This window comes from Diadema antillarum, unplaced genomic scaffold (assembly GCF_040938485.1).
Source record: "Diadema antillarum isolate AM-2024a unplaced genomic scaffold, OU_Dant_1.0 seq00000113_RagTag, whole genome shotgun sequence".
In the NCBI taxonomy this organism is placed as follows: Eukaryota; Metazoa; Echinodermata; class Echinoidea; order Diadematoida; family Diadematidae; genus Diadema; species Diadema antillarum.
In genome coordinates this window covers 240,849-260,976 of record NW_027271197.1, presented here as the reverse complement: position 1 = coordinate 260,976, position 20,128 = coordinate 240,849, and the positions used below count along the sequence as shown (strand labels likewise).

General features: G+C 39.6%; 1 pseudogene; it reads left to right on the top strand.

The window, feature by feature from the left end:
* LOC139727045 (uncharacterized) overlaps nucleotides 1-20,128 on the top strand; it is a 136,818-nt pseudogene that overhangs the window by 71,371 nt on the left and 45,319 nt on the right.

Below are 20,128 nucleotides of genomic sequence, written 5' to 3'. Positions count from 1 at the left end.
AAGAATGTGGAAACAGATAAGAGTGAGGAAAATACCAGAAAAGAAAAGTGAGAAGACCAAAATAAACGTGATCTTTATTTCCCTCTTTCTTGTCTACAGCGAATTAATGTGAATGACGTCAACTGATACATTGGAGCTTACATTTTGTGATACTGACTCACATAATACACAGCAGTAATGGAGAATAAGAGGGCATCCTCCGTGTCCAACTGCTGACATTAAGATGCTGAGTTTATAACTGCCTTGGGACAGAAAGAGAGGGATATTGATGGGGCCTGTGTTGATGATAAGCAGATACGTTTGTGGTGGGGACGGTGGTAGAGGTGGTGATGGTTGCTAAGACAGTGGATGTTTTTAGCGGCAGTTGAAACGGTTATTAAGATGGTAAGAAGGTAGAAACGATAATGCTCTTTATAATTGGCTCTAGAGGTGAGTGATTGTAGCGGCGGTGTTGATGGTGTTGGGAATGGTGATGAGAAAAAGTTGGTAGCGCTGTGTTGTGGCGTTCATGTCGCTAGCAATGATGGCGATGATTATGATAGTGCCGATGCATGGTAATAGTGGAGGAAGCATTGCAGCAAGAGCTGCTCCTTGTGCCTATTATGTGTGCATGAGTAGCGTAAAAGTGAAACAAAAAAAGTTTGTCGCAGCAAATGCATGTGAACTTTCTTCTCTTTCTCAAAAAAGGTGCGATGTGACTAGCTGGTTGATGCTGTTTGCTGACTATTACCACACACCTGAGGCAAACTACAAGGAGTCGGCATTATTGGCCCGTTTTCTGGCGCATGGGTATAATATGATATGTTGGAGGAACACTCCACAGTGTTTGCATCCAGCTCTTTGAAGTGGCGGAAGTGAAGTGGAATCTTTTACGTACGTGGGTGAACAGTTACTCCCGCACGCACGGGAACTCCATTTGACGTCCTACCCGAGGGACAGAGTGTTTTTGTCTCTTACTAGAGGGGACAACATGATTACAAGCAACAGAGCTCAGCTAGAACAGGGAAGTGGGAAGTCACCTCCCTGGCTAGACTCAACGGGACTCGAACTCGAGACATTTTGATTGAAAGGAAGACAGGCTAACTGACTGAACCAACTCACCGAGTTGGCTTAGGCCGAAGAAGTGCGTCTGTCTTGCTATCAAGTCCACAGCTCACCGTCCTTCTTGGGTATCTTTAACATCTGCTTTTCATCACGACTTCTCTTGATGCAATGCATATTGAAACTTTTTTTTCCAATAAATTTTTAGACGTGTCTAGGTTATTTTTTGCTAATAATGTCCTGTATGCTGCTGTTTTTTTATCCACTGTTTAAGCTGCTTATCTAATGGATTTACAGAAATCCATCCACCACCGAGGTAAAGCACCGGATATGAAAATAAGGTTATATTGAGGAAGTGTATCAAGGGTTTTTATATTGCTTGGCATCTTTAAGTCACTGTGATTTAGTAGACACCGTAAAAAGCACCATATAGCAGAAATGATGCCATTCAAAACCAATGCACTAAAGCATCCGGGTTGCTTACGCAGCAGTAAAGAATCCATCTTGCTGGAGTACAGGAATCCAAGGCATGGCAACTGAAATCAATGTTTGGAATAAGTGGAATAAATAAATTTCGTGTAAATATTCTGTTCCGAGATGACAACAAAGTAAACACAAGATAAAAATGGCAATCTCTTTCAGTTTATCAAAGCAAAATAGTAACTTAGCCCATTAAGATGTGATTTACAGGCATTCTTTAACGATCACGACTTTTACTTTCTATACAAGATTCATAATACATCGTGAAGTCGCTTGAGGAAAGACCGATGACGTTACAAAACAAATATGTTGTTGTCGTTGTTTTTCAGCTTTATCCGGATTCAAATACGCATGGTTTTTTACCAATCTCTGTTGATTTGGTAATGAGAAACAAAACACGTAAGGAAGGGAAGGTAAAATGGAAAGAAAGACGTAGAGAAAAAAATGAAAATAAAAGACGAGTTACGGCATAGCTGGGGAGAGGGAAGAGGACGTATGAGGCAGAAATGGGTTCATGAAAGTGAAAAAAAAGTATACATGCAACAGTATGCAAATGTTTGAACTTGGTCCTTAGTACGATATAAAAAAGAGCAAACAGAACGAGGTTCTATCAAATTTGTGTATCTCCATTATTTTACCCCTCCCACTAGGCAGTCCATAAACTAATTGGTTGTTTCTGCCATTTGTGGCGCGAGGACCGTGAAAATGCAGCATTAATGGACTAATTAGTTGATGGGGGTTTCTAGACTGACGTCATCAACCTCACACAGTGAATGACATGCGCAGATCTTGGAAAGTGGAAGCACAGACTTGTGCGCTACCCTGACGGATCCACCAAGCATGGACGATCTTGGGGACCTAATTAGCCGTGTACTTTCATCTGACCAATAAAAATCCAGGCGGCATTTCGCTGAAGTCATCGTTTTGTCATCAAATTTGCAGCTTTCCACTGCATTTCTCCATTGGTGAAGTATTAGATGGAACAATCAATCACATCCGCACAAAATCAGAGGGAAAAAAATGGCAAAATTTCACACCTGAGAAATAGTAGGAAAATATTAAGCGTCTGAATTGTCTTGCGAATTAAGATTCGGTTATAATCTTAGAAGTTTGGAGGCTTTGAATGTTCTACGACTGAAACACGTACGAACTCTGAAGCTTTCAAACTATTATCATTATTACGACTACTACTACTATTACTACTACCATTATTACTACTTCTATCCACTGCGACTACTACTACTATCATTATTTGCTAAGAATCAATTATTCAGTATATTAGTAATAGCAATGATAAAAATCATGGGCATACATACTCAGGTTGGACTCGAACCAACGAACTCCTGGTTTCTAGACAGGCGTCGTATCCACTGGACTTTCGAGCTTCCTTCCGACAGGTATAGTGTTGGTTCCTGCCCGTTATAGCGGCGAGCGCAGGGCATTTATCGAAAAACTAACAATGACTAGTAAAAAAAAAAATGTAAGGAAAATCAGAATCTCCCGATAAGGTAAGTGAGATAATTCATTCCCGAACTTCTCCAAGCATTTCAGAATTGGTCTTGCTACATGAGTTACACATGAGTTACACTTCTTACAGCATTATGTACAAATCGACTTTAGTCAGTAGAATTGCTGACATGCCAAATTGGGAAATAGATAGATAATCAAAATCTTAAACGATGTAAGGGCATTTGGGGATTGTTATATATAAGTCTTACGTGATTTCGATATAAAAGTTCACAGGCACACATTTGGTTTAGGTAAGCAGACAGGTGAAGATACCAGATGCTCGTAATTGTGCAACTCATTTACAGATGAATATTCTGGTTTTTATCAATAATGCAACAACTATAACCTCCTCTCTTCTAGAAAATCATAATTTATTCATTATCATGTGTGTGCTGACACTGCGTCGCCGATTAAAAAAGAAGAAACAAAACAGAAACATCCGTCGGCTACGACACAGTAGTATAAATATCTGTCATCAATTGGTGGATCGTGCAAAACAATTGAATGATGATAATTGTTGATGCAATTTATGGGGCATTACTTGTTATGAGTTTCCTAACCCTAATCATATTGCACTTTCAGTACAGCGGACCTTTCTTTACTGCTCTTATGGGAACACAACGTCGTCGAACTTGCTTTGCATAGGGGTACTAGATGTCTACAACAAATAGAACGGTAATAAAATGGCAGATGACCACCCGCCTAAGGCAGAATATTTTCTTACATAAGGAAAGGTTCAATAAAGGAATTACGAGCTTTTATCCTTCTCCAGGGAAAGACAAGGTCGCAATAAGGTGTTATTGTTTGTGCAAGCCGTGACGTTAACACCGCCGGATGGCGAGGCAGTGAGCGAAGCTATACTTTGGTCACTACACGCGAGCCCAAGGTTAATCAATGCGGGATATTTCCCACAAGAACCGGGTTACACCCCGCGGGTCCCCAAGACGAGATCACGCCAATCGGATTATCTTTCCCTGCAAACACTCCGATTACGTCACAAAGGGAATTAAAACCACCTGCCAAGAAAACTGCGGTATACGTCGAACCTTTTCGGACATTAAACATCAAGTGTGAAATCTGTTTCTTGCCGTATACATCAGCGTTGTGATTGAACAGCACCGAAGAATTCAGGGAGCGAGAAACGAGGTCAAGCTACCACACTGGTATTTGGTCGGCTAGAAAGAATAGAGAGTTGACTTAATTAAGGAAAAGTCCCCCCCCCCCATAAAAAAGTACCACTCTCTCCAACCCCACCCTAATCCCCAAATTGATGTCACACCACATTGCAGCATGTGTCGTTTACCAATATGATCTCACTTTAAAATGACATTTTTATCAACAGAAGGGGCCTCTATTAGCCAAAAGTACAAAGCGTTGAGAGCAGAGGAACAAAGTGTCATGCACTGCAGTGCATGAACAAACCGATATTGTCAACACGAAAATCAAAACCACATGGAATGGTGCAGCAAATGAACACATTGGAGGAAGGAAATTATGATAACGATTTAAAAAGTGAGAATTTTTACGTTCTTATTTCAATGCATTGTCCAATGCAGTGTCATATCGGCTCTTTAAATTGAAACTTAAAGCAAAACGTCACTATCTGTATAAGCTGAGTCTGAAAAACAAAGAAAGAAAAATTAATATTCCTATCCATTGGCAAGGGCAGAGATGCAGGATAAGTCGCATACATGTATTTGCTGAAATAACGAAAACTTCCTAAAATCATATTTTAATCAGAGACAAAATGAGTGACTTCACTCAAGAAACGTAGCAATCAAGTATTAAAGCTGCAAAGCATGTTAATACTTCATTATCTTGAAGCTGTGCACGATTTCTCATGAGCAGTTTTACGGGTTCTACTTCATTATCGTCGAGAGCGTACTTGGGGTCTACATGTTGGCATCTACCTAAGATCGTGATCATTCCACACCTACATAGGGTGTATCATGCTATTTGGCGTATGTCCGTATCAGTGCGCCTTTTGTATGTATCCATGTGTGTGTGTGTGATTTATCACTGTGTTCTTGAGTGTGTGTGTGTGTGTGTGTGTGTGTGTGTGTTTGCGTATCGGTGTGTGTGTGTTGGGGGGGGGGGGTTCAGTAGTAATCACATTAAGATAATACCATAGCTTACTTAGGGTAGCGACTTAATTTCAGCCGAGAGCGACTACCAGGGAAAATAAGGAGAGCCGAGTGTACAGCAATGGCGCCGTGAAGAGACTTCTCCAAATAAAGAACCGTTTGCTTTCTCTCTCTGATTGCTATCACAAAAAAAAGCCTGTGATTTACTTGGAGCTGAACACATTTCTTTTCTCTCTCTATCTATATATCTTCTTTGCTGCAAATATTTTTTTCTCAAATAAAACACATAAGCCACAATCTTTCATCATAGACGTTCTCTATCTTTCCGCCAACGAGAAAAATAAATGTTTACAAATCCCCCAGAAAAAGTATGATTCTTGCTGAAACATCGAATCGTGCTGATTCCTTTGCATTTTGTTCTTGTGACGGAGCTTAAGTATGAAAGAAATCATGCGGTCTCGTACTAACCAAAGAAGCCGTTAATCATTAACTATGCCGAGTAGGAGGACATTTTTATATTGCGTAATACAGTGTACTTCAAAGCTCTGTTGTCGCACTGATGGATGAAAATCGTTCGACATGGATTTTCCCGCGACCTGTCGCGAATTGGTTGATCCGGCCAGACACTTCAGTCTAGCAGACGGATTAATTAGCTAATATCTTGGCTTGGTGGATGGCGAAACTTGAACGCTCGTTAATGGATATCACCACGTGGTCACGTGATATATTGTTGTCTGTGAAGAGTGAACAGAGACTGGGGATACAATAGTTTGGTACTAAGCAGGAAAGAGAACACGCTATATTGTGTGTGTGTGGGTGTATGTGTGTGTGTGTGCATGTGTTTGTATTTTATTTTTCATTGAAACCAGAAGAGTAGGGGCCATCCTGATTGCAGAACTGAAAAAAAAAACTGCATCTATTTTTTTTTTATAGTGATACATGGGTTGTTATCAAAGTGCAGATTCTCTGTGGCTGCAAGGTATTATGATGTGCAACAAAGTGTGAAAATATGATTATGCCTGCATGATCATAGATTTAAGCGCAAATTGATGATAGTGATCATTTGACGTCTCCCCGCAAGCTGCAATGGATTTAATATGATGTTGTCTTCGTTAATAATGTGATGCATTTTGGCCAATAACACGTTGTCTCATGCACACTACGCAAATAGATTAATTTTATCGGCTTGGCAGAGGCCCTCGTTAAGGTTTTGGAGTGCGTGAGGTCTAGGTATTCATAGACTTTATTCCGTGGGCGTAAGTTTTCCTCTACCTCTTGTTATATTATGACAGTCACATAATCATTATAAATACAATGTCTGAGTTCCGTGAAATATAATACAATCATAACCGCAATCCAGTTGCAGCATATCTACATCTGAATTTGTAACAGTGTCGTCACCACGCACTTGTTAAATTGGGAAAGGGGAACTAACTGTTAGTATAGAAAGATCCCCGGGGCGTTTTATGAAAGTCTTATGAGAGACTTCTTTGCTCATAAGACGCACTAAATTGAGCGACTTCTTGAAATGGATTTTAATTCTCTTTGAAAGTCTCTCATATTACATTGAGCGGCCTCAACCATTCCGAGATAATAATATAGTATGTAAATACTTTTATGTAATATCTTCATTAAAGGGACCCATGGACAACATTTTTTTTTTAAATCTAGATCAACACGGGACCTGACGTCTGATAATTTGAAACGGAACACTTGTTAGTGCGCCGCAGGTGTCTTGAGGAACGAACCATGTAATTTGTGCGCCGCTTGACCTTGTATTTCCTACATCATGACGCGTGTGTGAGCGTGTGTGAGCGTGTATGGGTGTGTATAAAAGACGGTGCACGTTCTAGGAAGTAGGCTTGTTAAAGGACAAGTTCACCTTCATAAACATAAGGATTGAGAGAATGTAGCAATATTAATAGAACACATCATTGAAAGTTTGAGGAAAATCAGACAATCCGTTCAAAAGTTATGAATTTTTGAAGTTTTTGTGCAGTACCCGCTGGATGAGAAGACTACTGCAGTGTATGAATAACTTAGATGTCACATGCGTACAACAATATATATAAGGAAAATATAAAGAGAATTTCACAAAATTCCATCTGTTGAAAAAAGTATACATTCCCCTGACTCGTTACCGACAAATGTTATGGGTAATATTATTCCCCCTGCCTTTAGAAAGAGGCAAGTCAAGTGCTCTTTTATTATGCGAAAAAAGTGAAAATATGTTGAATTTTCTTTTACATTTTCTTTATACTGTTGTACGCATATGACTCACAAGCTGTAGTAGTCTCCTCATCCAGCGGTTCCAAGACAAATATTTACAAAATTCATAACTTTTGCATCGATTGTCCAATTTTCCTCAAACTTTCACTGATGTGTTCTACTAACATTGTTGCATTTTCTCAATCCTTATGTTTATGAAGGTGAACTTGTCCTTTAAAGGCCGCGGAAACCTACCTGCTGAGCTGAGTAGGCTTACCCCATGACATTACGTCACTCAACACAAGCAAATCTTTCGCTCGAGGCTAAGTAATAGTAGTGACACTCTTCGAGTAAAGGTACAGGTATGGGAGAGGCTACACGTGAGATTTGTCATCGTTTGTTTTTGTTGTTGTTGTTTTTTTTGGAAAGCGCGTAATGCGTTCAGGGGAATATGGCCTCTATCAAAACTTTCATAACACCTCGTGTTTAACTCCGGGAAAGTATACCACAGTCGTGTTTAACTCCGGGAAAGTATACCACAGTCACAGCCTGCATAGTTACCACTGATTATTGTCAACAGATGTCACCATACATTAAAGCCAGTGGGCGTCCTGTTGACATAACTTGACACTCACATGTCTGCACAGCAGACTAGCCGGTATACAGCAATACAGATTGACAGTTCTTGCGAAATTGTTAAAGCATGCAGGGAAGACCTCAGGACAGTGAAGAGCAGGTAAGCCAAGGAGCTGAGCTCCATGAGCAAGCTTCAAGTCGGATCTCACGTAGGGAGGGCGCTCTATAATCTACGCAATAATACTCACTATTTAGTGAACATGTATTGAATCCGCTGCTGCTTACGTAACTCGTCGTCCACATGGAGACATTCGACAACTGTCTCTACCTGTTTAACGTAAGTGCAATTACACCGTTTGTGAATGCTGTGAGGGTCATGTTAACGGGTTGAGCTAATAAAGTTGTCCAGCAGACCCGCTTCCTAGGCCTACACCCATTAGTGCACTACCACTGCCGCCGCGACAGGATATTACCAGATTCCTATCTGTTTCCATTTAATTAGCGTGGTAGTCAGTTCGTGCGCTGTTTGCATTTTAAGTAAAATGCTTTTAATGTTGAACACAAGTATTACGATATAATCAGCAAAGCAAATAGTCAGTGTCGTATTTATGATAGAGCGCAATTGAATATTTATGGTGATGACAAGAATGTTGGCGACGATGACGACGATGACGACGATGATGATAACAGAAATGATGATGTACTGGTTTTATTAACGGTGATCTTCATGATGATGGAAATTTTGACGAGATGGTGTGTGCTGCAATTTTTCAAGAGTAAAACAAGCGTGCATATTAACAGTCATGGGCACTGTGACAAAATGCCGTGGATCTAAAATGAAATGAAATTAATGATACACGAAATTCCATCTGCATCATAATATGAACGAGTCTGACTGATTGAATATCAATAAATTGATTGAAAATTCATTGACCACCAATTTGAGCGTCAATTGATTGAATGTTCATCGAATATCAATCTATTGAATATTCATTGAATATCAACAACTGTCGTATGATTGGCTGTATCAATCAAGATATATCATACGACTAAAATATGTCTACAATCATGTAAACCCTGCTTAACTTTTAGTGTAAGCTCGGCAGCGTTTATAGGTTTAATAGTTTCACCGATTGAAATTATGGGCCAGTATATATGGGGCAATTGCAGTGAAAACAAACATTTTATAAAGTACACTGAGTAAACTTTGTTGACAACATTAAAATCATATATGCGATGGTCCTATTGGTGTCCTGCAAGTTGAGGGAAAGAAACGATTTGCATTTCTTGTCATCGAATTTAATCGCTTGGACACCAAATCGTGTTATCTCAGACGGCAACACGCGATCCTAAATGAGTTTGCCCCAGATGAGGTATAAAGGGGTTCTCTCTACTCATGATTGTGGCGGGACTTTTATCAGATTCGAGTAGACGACTTCCATTGCTTGGCCCGGTTCTCTACGATTAGACACATGTCATGAAGTACATCAGACGGAGTGCATGCGTAGCGTGATTTAACATGCTTGTTATATAGTTTCCCTTGTTATTCTGAACGATCATTACGAAGATTCCCTTGTTTGCTGGTAGATATTCTGTCATTGTCTGTTGGCAGTGTTAAATCATTTCAAGAATTCTTGAACAGGTCAAATATAATCTGATATCTATTTGCCAAAAAGCATCCTTGTTGGGTGTCAAATATGCATTTTATGACCGGTATTTGTTATATAAAGTATTGTTGAGCACTATTCATAATCCAAGGTTAGAAATAACTGATAATCTAAGTCATATGAGAACACTTCAGACACTTAGTAGTAGAAGGGAAAAATCATTTGCAACTGCTATTCTTGATGCCAAGATTACGAGGAAGGTTCATCAAGAGTTGAAGTTCAACACCTATACTGTTCTAGTTCCACGCGCCAGTTGTAAATGAGTACTCACCCGCTAACTGAATAAACTAAATAGAGAGTATACATCCTTCACCAAAACTCTGTCGAAATTTTCAGTGTACAGGAAAATATATTTTACTTGAAAGTGCTGAACTCCGAAAATTAAGGCCACATAGCATGCAGCTCAGTTGGGGTTTTTTTCAGAAAATTTCCAAAATGGCATCATGTCGCCTCAAATGAGGCGTAGCGATGGCGAGTTTCCGACGGCAGACAGCATTCTGACCGAGAAGAGAAATATAGCTGGAGAGAAAAAAAAGAAGGTCGGAATAGACAGAGGGAAAGAGAGTGTGTGTGAGGGGTTGGGAGAGGAGAGAGAGAGGGAGAGAGATGGGGAGAAGGGGAGAGAGGGAAAAGAGGAAAACGGGCTATCCGTCAATTTAGCATTGAAACACACCTGCACATTATAACTCTCTTTACGCTTAATACTTACACCTATATGAAGACCGTTACCAGGAAATGTCCAATGACAGTCAACGTGCTAATATGTAGATATGTTGGCAGTCTTATTGATAGATATTAATCTTAACGGAGTTCTAAGGGTATAGTAACTATTTGAAAGCAAAGTTGCCGCTATAAAAACGTCCGTATCCTTTCGCTCTTTCCATCATTTGGCGAATCAAAGTAATAATTGATACGTTTCTTTAACTGGACAACAACAAAAAAAACCCTCTTATTATTATGGTACTGATGCATTCGTTATGACGTGTGTGTTTAAATATGTATAGGACCCACATACATTATGTAGCCTATACTTCATTCATTCATTCATTCATTCAGCCATCCATCTGTTCATTTATTTATGACGAAATTACTGGAAAACGAGTACGTGATCGAACTAATTATACCCGGAAGCGAAAGCAAAGAGATTAAGAGAACATAACGGTACGTGAGAACATCGTGATACCATTCATAATGTATTATACCAAGAAAACACATAATGTGTCAAAACATTACACTTGTGTGCACAGTTCTCAATGATATTCAGCCCACGCTTTACATATAGTTACCGTATGATAGTGATGACCGGCGTCTGCTCGTCGCGAACGGTTTGTTTATTGGTTGTTGATTTTTTTTTTTTTTTTTTTTTTTTTTTTTGGTCTTCGTTTGAAACAGAGTATGGGCTCCTCGTCGGCTGGCAAATTAACTTTATGCACGGGTCAGAAAAGGCCGTCGAGTTACCCCTCGGTCATACGACGGGCATGCAGCAATGACCATTAATAGAGATTACTCCTTTCCAAGGCCACTTCTTCTCTGCGGACACAACGTAACCACCAATGTATATCTTGCCCACTAAATAATTACTATGCACATGACATAATTTTCTAACGACTGGTCTAAATTTCATGACCTTTTGTCCCCTTTCCGAATGCATGCTCCAAGGACTGGTAGATGCGCATTTAAAGTATAGTGCACTATTTAACCTCTTGGCTCTTGGTCTCACGGGTCAATTAAAAAAAAAAAAAAAAAAAAAAAAAAAACGCGCGCGCGCACACACACACACACATAAACAAAACGCGCGCACACACACACACATGCGCGCACATACACACATTATGGCAAACCTCAGGGGGGGGTTTTCACCGACGAATTTGCTATCAGCCAATCAGACACAAAGATTTACACTGACAACTGTTAAAAGCTAATGAAATCCTTGGTCTGATTGGCTGATAGCAAATTCGTCGGTGAAAACTCCGACGAACTCGTTGATGAAACGCCCCCCAGAACTCACTGTTTTGTTTCGATTATTCAATAGTTTGGACAAGATAGCTCTATGCCCCTCAATAAAAACCTGTACGAGTCATAGTACAGAAAAACGCCTCAGAACAAAATAAAAAAAACTCCTCCCCCCCCCCCCCCTCTCTCTCTCTCTCTCTCTATGGATGGGGCGTAAGACTCTACTCACCATCACCCTCGATGGAGGCAGTATTTTCGGAGGACAAGTCCCTGTCAGCGCCTACCACAATCTGCGAGTGCAAGCTTTTAAATGAACAAAGGCTTCTGCCGTTCCATTTTCCCCCCAACCAGGTCTGCACATCTTTAAACATATAGACCGTCCGCACAGCCTGGTTCGCATCCAGTCTTTTATGAATTATACAATCTCGGCAGCCCAGCACTCTGTCAACCATTTAGATAAGCAAGAAAAATACACGTGGATGAAGTAGAGCACGTTAAATCATTACGTCATCATCATCCCAGCAAGAGTTGCTATCATATCAACTTTTTATGAAACGGGTCCCTGATCTTGTTCGAATGCGGTCACACCACTCTAGAGCGAATTATTTACACGGAAAAAAGCTACTGATGAAATTAGTTCTTTGCAAGTGCACAAGAGAAAAACAGATTGAAAGTGGATGGTGGCCTTTTTTTTCCTGTTAATTAATGTTTAACAGCTTTCATCGCGAATGAAAAGCCTGTGTTCATATCTCCGGAAGATGATCCAGAACCTACAGAATGCTGCAAATGAATAAAAGAAAAATGCAATCAAACAGAAACTATACGAAGTATTTCAATCTCTTTTGTATAGCGGCTGTTAACCCCTTGATCACTGGAATGTCTGAAAATCTATGAACACTCACATATCGCAGAAGCAATAGGCTGATGTGCACATCTAAAGTTATTCACTTTTATGTCAAGACGATCGACACAGATTGCAAAGCCTGCAGTATTGCACTCAGAATCAGTATCATAATGATGGACACCTACAGGACAAGTGAATACTAACAATGATGTCAACAGAATCGAACAATAAAATCGTTTTGACTTCCTTCTTTCTCAGGTTATGTGCATACTATGACACTCATCCAAAGTATTGGTTATGCCTTTGATTGTATCGCTGTGCACAATGCAAGAATAGAGAAGATTCAAAATGACATATTGATTATGGGAAGTTTAAAGAATATTTCACTTATTGATGCTATTGTTTTGACTACCCATAATATTTGCTCACCGTCTTAATCTTATTTTTGTCCTCATATAATGCTCTTTCATTGCCATGCTCACCTAAATTGAATTTGATATTTGTTCTGCTACTTTAACTTGCTTATTTGTATGTCATTATTTTATGTCGTATCTAATCAATTATTTTTTAAGCTTTTGTACCTGTGTTATTGTTTATCTATGATTCAGTTCTGTTGATTCTTATCCATCACCTTGCTGAAAAGCAGCTTCGAAGCTGATAACTGCAGTCTCTTTATACCGTGCTGAAGATAATGGAAATCGAATCAAATCACAATGACATATCAAATCTTGTTTATTGTCATCTTAATTCTACCAAAATGAATGTCATACTTCGGTTCATAGTGCAGTTGTGTAAATGTGTTATGGAGTAATGCGTTAACGTAAATGCTATTAGAATACGCCACGCAAAAGTTTCATTTTGCTGCTACCATTTAACACGTTATCTTCTTCTCTCTTTTTTTTTCCTCCTGTGTTCTTGCTATTCTGTAGCCGTGGTTGCCGAGTTGCCGAGGACTCTGCGATTGCTTCTCGGAGGCCATGGACAACAATTCCATCTCTCCGGCGTGCTTCCGCATTAAGGGGAACTCTAGTCACCTGGCCAGGCAGATGGAACAAGAGAACAGCGACAACCGGGAATGCGCGGGGAGCGGCGAAAGCACGCTGTTCAGTTGCGAAGGTGATCAGATGGCCTGCGTCTACTTCGGGTCGAGGAACACTGGGCAGGTAATTGCCTAGTTGATTAGCCTTACATAATCTAATCCACTGATCTCATTTCACGTAGTTGCTTGGATGATGATGTAAAGCATCGATCTGTCTAATCCTAACATTTATCCGACTCCGCATCAATACACCAGTTAAAAGACCCAACAACACTCCCAATTACTATTTACCAATGAAAGTGTCTGCTGTCTGTTTGATAACGTGTATGCAACTCATTATAGAAGTAGATATGTGAAGAATAACTGGTAATGGGGTAAAATAATCCATACTAGAACAAACTAAGCACCTTATACACTGCTTTAACACTTCCCAGACAGTTCATGAGAAAATTAGTAGCGAATCTTTGTGTCACACCTGAGAGACCTGTGGTGTTGTCACAGATTAACCTTCTTTCAGCGTAAGATATTCACTGGGAGAAGAAGGAGATGATCCTCCCTATGCCCTTTTCAAGTTGATTTCTAAAGATGTTGACGAAAATCTTAGTTCTCCACACGAGTTTTCAAAGCAAAAATATTGTTCGACCTGGCGATTTAGAGTCCTAACAATGCTTGCGTTTCTTGCAGATCATAGTAGAATAATCGCAGTGTAGGCCTACTGCAGTTCTGGAACACTCGAAATGAAATGTCATATATAAATACCATTATGTATCAATAAGGACGCAAAAACCCTATCTACTCTGTGCAATCTATAATAGGAAAGGTGTCTTACGAAATCTTGGTGAAAACCCTGCATTTATTACAATTAGTTCATGTAGGCACTGGTAGGTGAGTAAATTATAATATTACAGTGGATTTGTTTTAAAATATGAGAGCTCCGCGGTATGGGAGATTAGAAACTTAATTTTTTAGCAGAGGTTCCGGATTCGAATCCTAAACAGCGCTTGTCCCTCTCGATACAGGTGTATGGATGGGTACCTGGGAATGTTGGGGCTATAATAATGGCAGGGCACTCTGGAAGTAGAACTGTGCTAACGCTGGAGAGATTACCTTGGATATAAAGATGACTTTCCATACTTTTCTGTGACATCTTTTTTTTTCATGTTTTGTCAATTTGGTACATGCACTTAGTAATTGCAATCTCAACCCGTGTTATTGTAGATATTGTATTCTTATAGGCCCTACACAATGAGATGCGTAAGACGATTTGCCTCCCTAGGTTGTAGACGACAAGTGCAACTTACTAAGTCGACATTTTGAGTTGTTGTTCAAACATGAAACATGATATGTAGACATCATTTTTATGCGATTTTCCTGTATATATACCTGCAGGATGAGTACAGACTGTGGAGTGATGTGGACTATGCATCTTCAACCAACAATTCCACACCCTTGGGTGACGGCGATGAAGACAACACTTACACGTACGTCACTTGCGCGCGTACGCCCGTCGGGCTGTCGTGTCGGATGGATGCCAACGTTACCGAACAAACAGCTTGCAGCGCGCGCTCTCCCAGCCGGGTCAAATGTCACTACAAACCCGTAAGTAAACAAGGTAAGCTATCAGACGATTCATTGTATCCTTACAAGTAAAATAAATCTTAATCTAATCAAACTCTGAGCAGACAACGTTTTGAAAGAAGAAAAAACATATACTCTAATTAAAGTGCTTTAGGTCTACTCTTTTTCTTGTCGCCGACGTAACTTGCTGGACCAACAACGTAACATTCCTTTTGTTAAATCGGTATCCGTTTTTGCAAAAAAAAAAGACAACCTAAAAGACAAGCAAAAGTACTGGGCGTAATGAGATATATTCAGAATATGATTTGATTTAACAGTATATTACACTGTACTAGTAATGTACATGTGATCAATATTTTCACTAAATTATCGTATTTATAATTTTGATGTTCTGGATCCCATACAAGACCAGCGATGTCATGTTGGCATCGCTGAATATGGGCTATCCAGTCGCTGTTGTTATTGTTTTTGTTGTGTGATATATGGCAAATATAATCAATCTATCAATCATACTGTAATATGATATGATATGATATCATACTCAATAACATTAGATGGTCTACATGAATACTGGTCAGTGATTGGTCAGAATGCAATCACTAATCACGTGACTGGTACAATGAGTATCTAAATCGTTATATTGCGAGCAGTGGCGTCGGGTATACGTATTTCATAAGGAAAAATAATTCAAGAATTTTGACTGCCTGCCGGCGGGGCTGGAATGAAACGATTTGTATTTTATTGTAGACCATGTAACATAACGACTATTGCCTATTTTCTATCGTTGTAATATAACCCTTTGCAGTCTTTTGGGAGTTATATTTACCTCTCGAGATAATATGTTAATGAAAATTATAATCTGAAATAAAACCTCTCGGGAATATATAACTCCCGCAGCGGGAATGTCAAATTTTATATAACACTTTTAAAAAGACATATCATCCTTATGATACTATAACATGATATAAGTGCATGTGTGTTTACGTATGTGTGTTAATTCTCATATTTTTTTCTCTAGAAGACAGGGCAAAGAAGTGCCCACCAGAATGGTCTTTCCACAAGAAGAGGTGTTATCGCCACTTACGGGAACCTCTAACGTACGACCAGGCTGGCTACCAGTGTCGTCAACTGGGCGCCTATCTTGTCGGTAACGAGAATGCTGCAGTCAAAAAGCCTCTGGGAAGTGAAATAGACAACTTCACATACTGGATTAAAAAGGTGTGCTCCAATTTCCCTTTCATAATTATCACTATTATCACTTATCTCCCCCCCCCTACACACACACACACGTTCACCATTAAAATTACAACACATCTCAAGAACTTCAGCTAATGATCCTCGCAATTGTCAACACTATCATGGTCTTATTATCATTAATACGTAGGCCTGTTACCGCCAGAAACACCACCAACACCACCAACACCATCCATCACTATTCCAAGCACCTTTTCTCTGTAAACTTTTTTACCGATGTAATAGGCAACGCTTCTGTTGTCCATAGTCATCACTTTCTTGATAACCATCACCATCATCGTCATCAATTTCATCACCACCACCATCATCATAGCCAACATCCACACCACTAGAACCCCCACTATTATCACCATCGTCCTCCTTGTTACCAAAACTAACGTTGACTCTATATCTAACGTTCATTAGTATGATTTCACCGTCAAATCTCATTTTCGCTCAGTTCTCGCCCAAAAGCGGAGGAGGAAGATTTCTTTGCAGGATTTACAAAGTACGAATGAATACATACATCATCTTGTACATAATCGAATCAAGCTGCGTACGAAACGAAGAAAAATGCGTAATTTGATATGGAGAGAAATACGAAAAGACTCTTATACAATATCACAATTTGCATCGCTGTGGGATAAGGTCACTTACCCTATACCTAACAAAATACTGTCCAGAGAAACATCTGACATGGAAAGTTGACTTTGAAATATGGAGGGAAGAGTGCTATTTGGTAGCCTTAACCGTTTCAAGTTGAAAAGGGAAATAACCGATATGGGATCGAAATGTGTAGGCATTCTTTGCATTGATGAAACAGCAAATAAAAGAAGTTAAGATAAGGGTGGCTATACGCTGTTGCAAAACAACTCAGAGTTCATCAGTTGTTATTGTTGATTTTGTCTTTGCTCTACAAATCAATTTTTTTTGTTCGTCTTTTGTTTTCCAGCAGACAGACCACGTCTCGTCGCCACATTGTTACGTCATGAATATAACGGGGAATTCGGTCATTTCGGACTGCAACGACACTCACACATTCGTGTGCTACAAAGAACGTAAGAATTTTGGTTTTGTTCTGATTTGGCTGTTTTTCGTCCGTAAGTACACAGAGTGTGTGGTTTTTTTTTTCCTTTTTTCCCTTTCAGCTCGTTAAGTAGCTACTTCCTGCAGCAGCAGCCTTTACGCTGTATGTCATATCATTCTGTATCTTAGAGCAATTTTGTTCTGTAGCGAAGCATCTCAAAACAACATTTAGATAGTTTTGATATTTGGATAAAAAGTTTATCATTTGATGATTGGTTTAAAGAGCTTCACGCGTGATTAAGTGTATTTTGACAATGCTTCACCCTCCGCGATATACTATATGGAAAATAACGCCACTTTTTATGATATTTTTCAAAAAGTACATTATTCCTGAAACGATGTCACAACACAATTGTGACATCACAGAACACTTGTGACATCGCGCGCTGCTTCGTCGGGTCACTTAGTGAAATGAAACGAAACAATTGTGACATCATAAAGCAATTCTGACACCGCTCGCTTCTTTTTACGTGACATTACTCCCTGATTCGCACAGTCACTGTAGGATTCCTCCACAACATCGCATTCACCACACGACTTCTCGCCTCATGCTCCCTCCTTATGTTTGGATTTTTGTTTTAAATCCAAAATATAAAGCAATATACTCTGTCTAATTTCCAGTTTCTGGATAAAACTGTGGGCCTTGGTCCCTCCAACAGTATTTTTTTTTAAGTCACCGCTCTGCCCATATTTTTAACCAGAAACTCTCAAGGCACAGTATATTTGAATGATAACCATAAATAGTCCACAATGAGTCATCCCTCTGTTAGTGTGAGAGCGCGTGTGCGTGCGTGTTATACTAGTACGTATGCATTGCGTGCATGTGTGAACGTGTGCGTGTCTGTGTTTATGTACAATTAAAAAACAAAATGAAATGTGAAGGCTTTCTGCCGAATTGCCGGCTGCTCTCTTAGTGACAGAGTGTCTCTAGTGGCGCGTGGCGGGAAACTTATTTTTGTGAGACACTCAGGACATCTATTACTGGCGAGGTCACAGTACGTCGATTATTCGTCCAACTGACGCCCTGCTATATATGTAATGTAGATTGTAAGACGAAAAGCGAAAGAATAGCATGTCTCAACCGGTTGCTTTCCGATCGCCATGATGCGACGATTAGAATAATTTGAATAGAGAAGCGGAGAAAAAGACACATTATACATATACACACCATTAAGCATCTATATTATGTAAACATACAAATATTAACATACAAAATTCTAATATATATCTTGTTATTTTGGTAAAGTCGGAAATTCTACACATGTTAAATCCTTTCAGCGATGTATCATCAGACATCCCAGTATGCTTCTAAATACCAAGGCACTGTAAGGAAACTGTCAACTTTACTGAATAAACAAAGATTGGAATAAATCGGCACTGACGCTTAGATTCAGCCAAGCGTGTAGGCGATAATGCATCAGCTTTGAAAATACTGAGACTATAATTTAGGACCAAATCTTATAGAGATATTCTTTTCTGTTTTATTGGCTTTGTCATCTTTAACTTTATCTAGAAGACAATTTGTCATAAAGACGGCGAAAATAGTGATGCTATAATGGAAAATTTGTAATTCAGAACATCTTCACACACATAATGAGAATCAAATGTGTTCGCAGTCCTGTTAAATAACGGAGCCAAAGCAGTTTGGGAGTTGAAGAGTTGAAGAGTTATAAAACGTGTCGACAAAAAGGTGAGCAACAACGTGCTGTCTTTCGTGTCATTCTGATAGGCCTGTAATATCATATAAAACAAACACCTCTGGATGCACACATCAAAGGGATCGTGGACTTTAAAGGGAAGTACAACACGACAAAAAAAGGGGGGCACCACCTAGAGAATGATACGACAAAAAAAGGGGGGCACCACCTAGAGAATGATACTATTTACACTGCCTGAGCACTACTCCGGGGGAAATCACACCAAAATTTACTTGCATTGCATTAACTCAACCTCCGTGGGATGTGTTTGCCATGCACTACGAGCCCAAAGGGAAATACAAGCCGCGCTGCCTTTCTATTCGGCAAATATACCTAGTCAAACAAATGGAGTGGAGGAGGTATGCCAGTACCCTGCGAGAACAAACGGAGAATCACACGTTTGAAAGATAGTAGAATTTTCACATTATTTACAAGAATCGTTTACCCACTACAAACATATCATGACAAACAAAAATCCATGATACAGCACCTGGTGAAGTCGTAAGTGACATATTTATTATAATGCATACCTACGGGGGAATACTAATGATATTTCAATTAAAATTATCTTTCAGCCGTGTATTTAAGCTACAGGGAAAAGTATAATTTCATTGGACAGACTTCTCTCTAAAAGAATGATTGGCTGGGATGAAAAATAATGCATACTAATCTTGTATGGTCTCGTATAGTCCAACAGGGCACTTAAAATCACAGGCTTCTTGATAAATCGTAGCAAAGGTGCCTTTTTGAGTAGGCCTGCGTTTTATGTGTGTTTTTGATGATTAGTCTGTTTGAATATATTTGCACATTTTCATCACAGCTGTGTTAAGTTACATTACCTGCCTATAGTGCCTGGCTACGCTCAGCCTATCTTTTTCTTTTCCCCCTAAACAAAAACTGATTACTCAGCACCATCCCCCTACCCCCAATCCCTAGCTGGCTAATGCGTCTGATCATGGAAATGACAATTGCATTATTGACTTGATATCAATAGGTAAATAACTGTTTGCACCTTCACAATACTCCATTGTCACCACACATCATAATGGTGATATTGATCCTAATCAAATGATTGGCGGACAGCTATCATGTGACCAATCTTTTATTCAGCCAAAAGGCCCAACTTTGCTTTT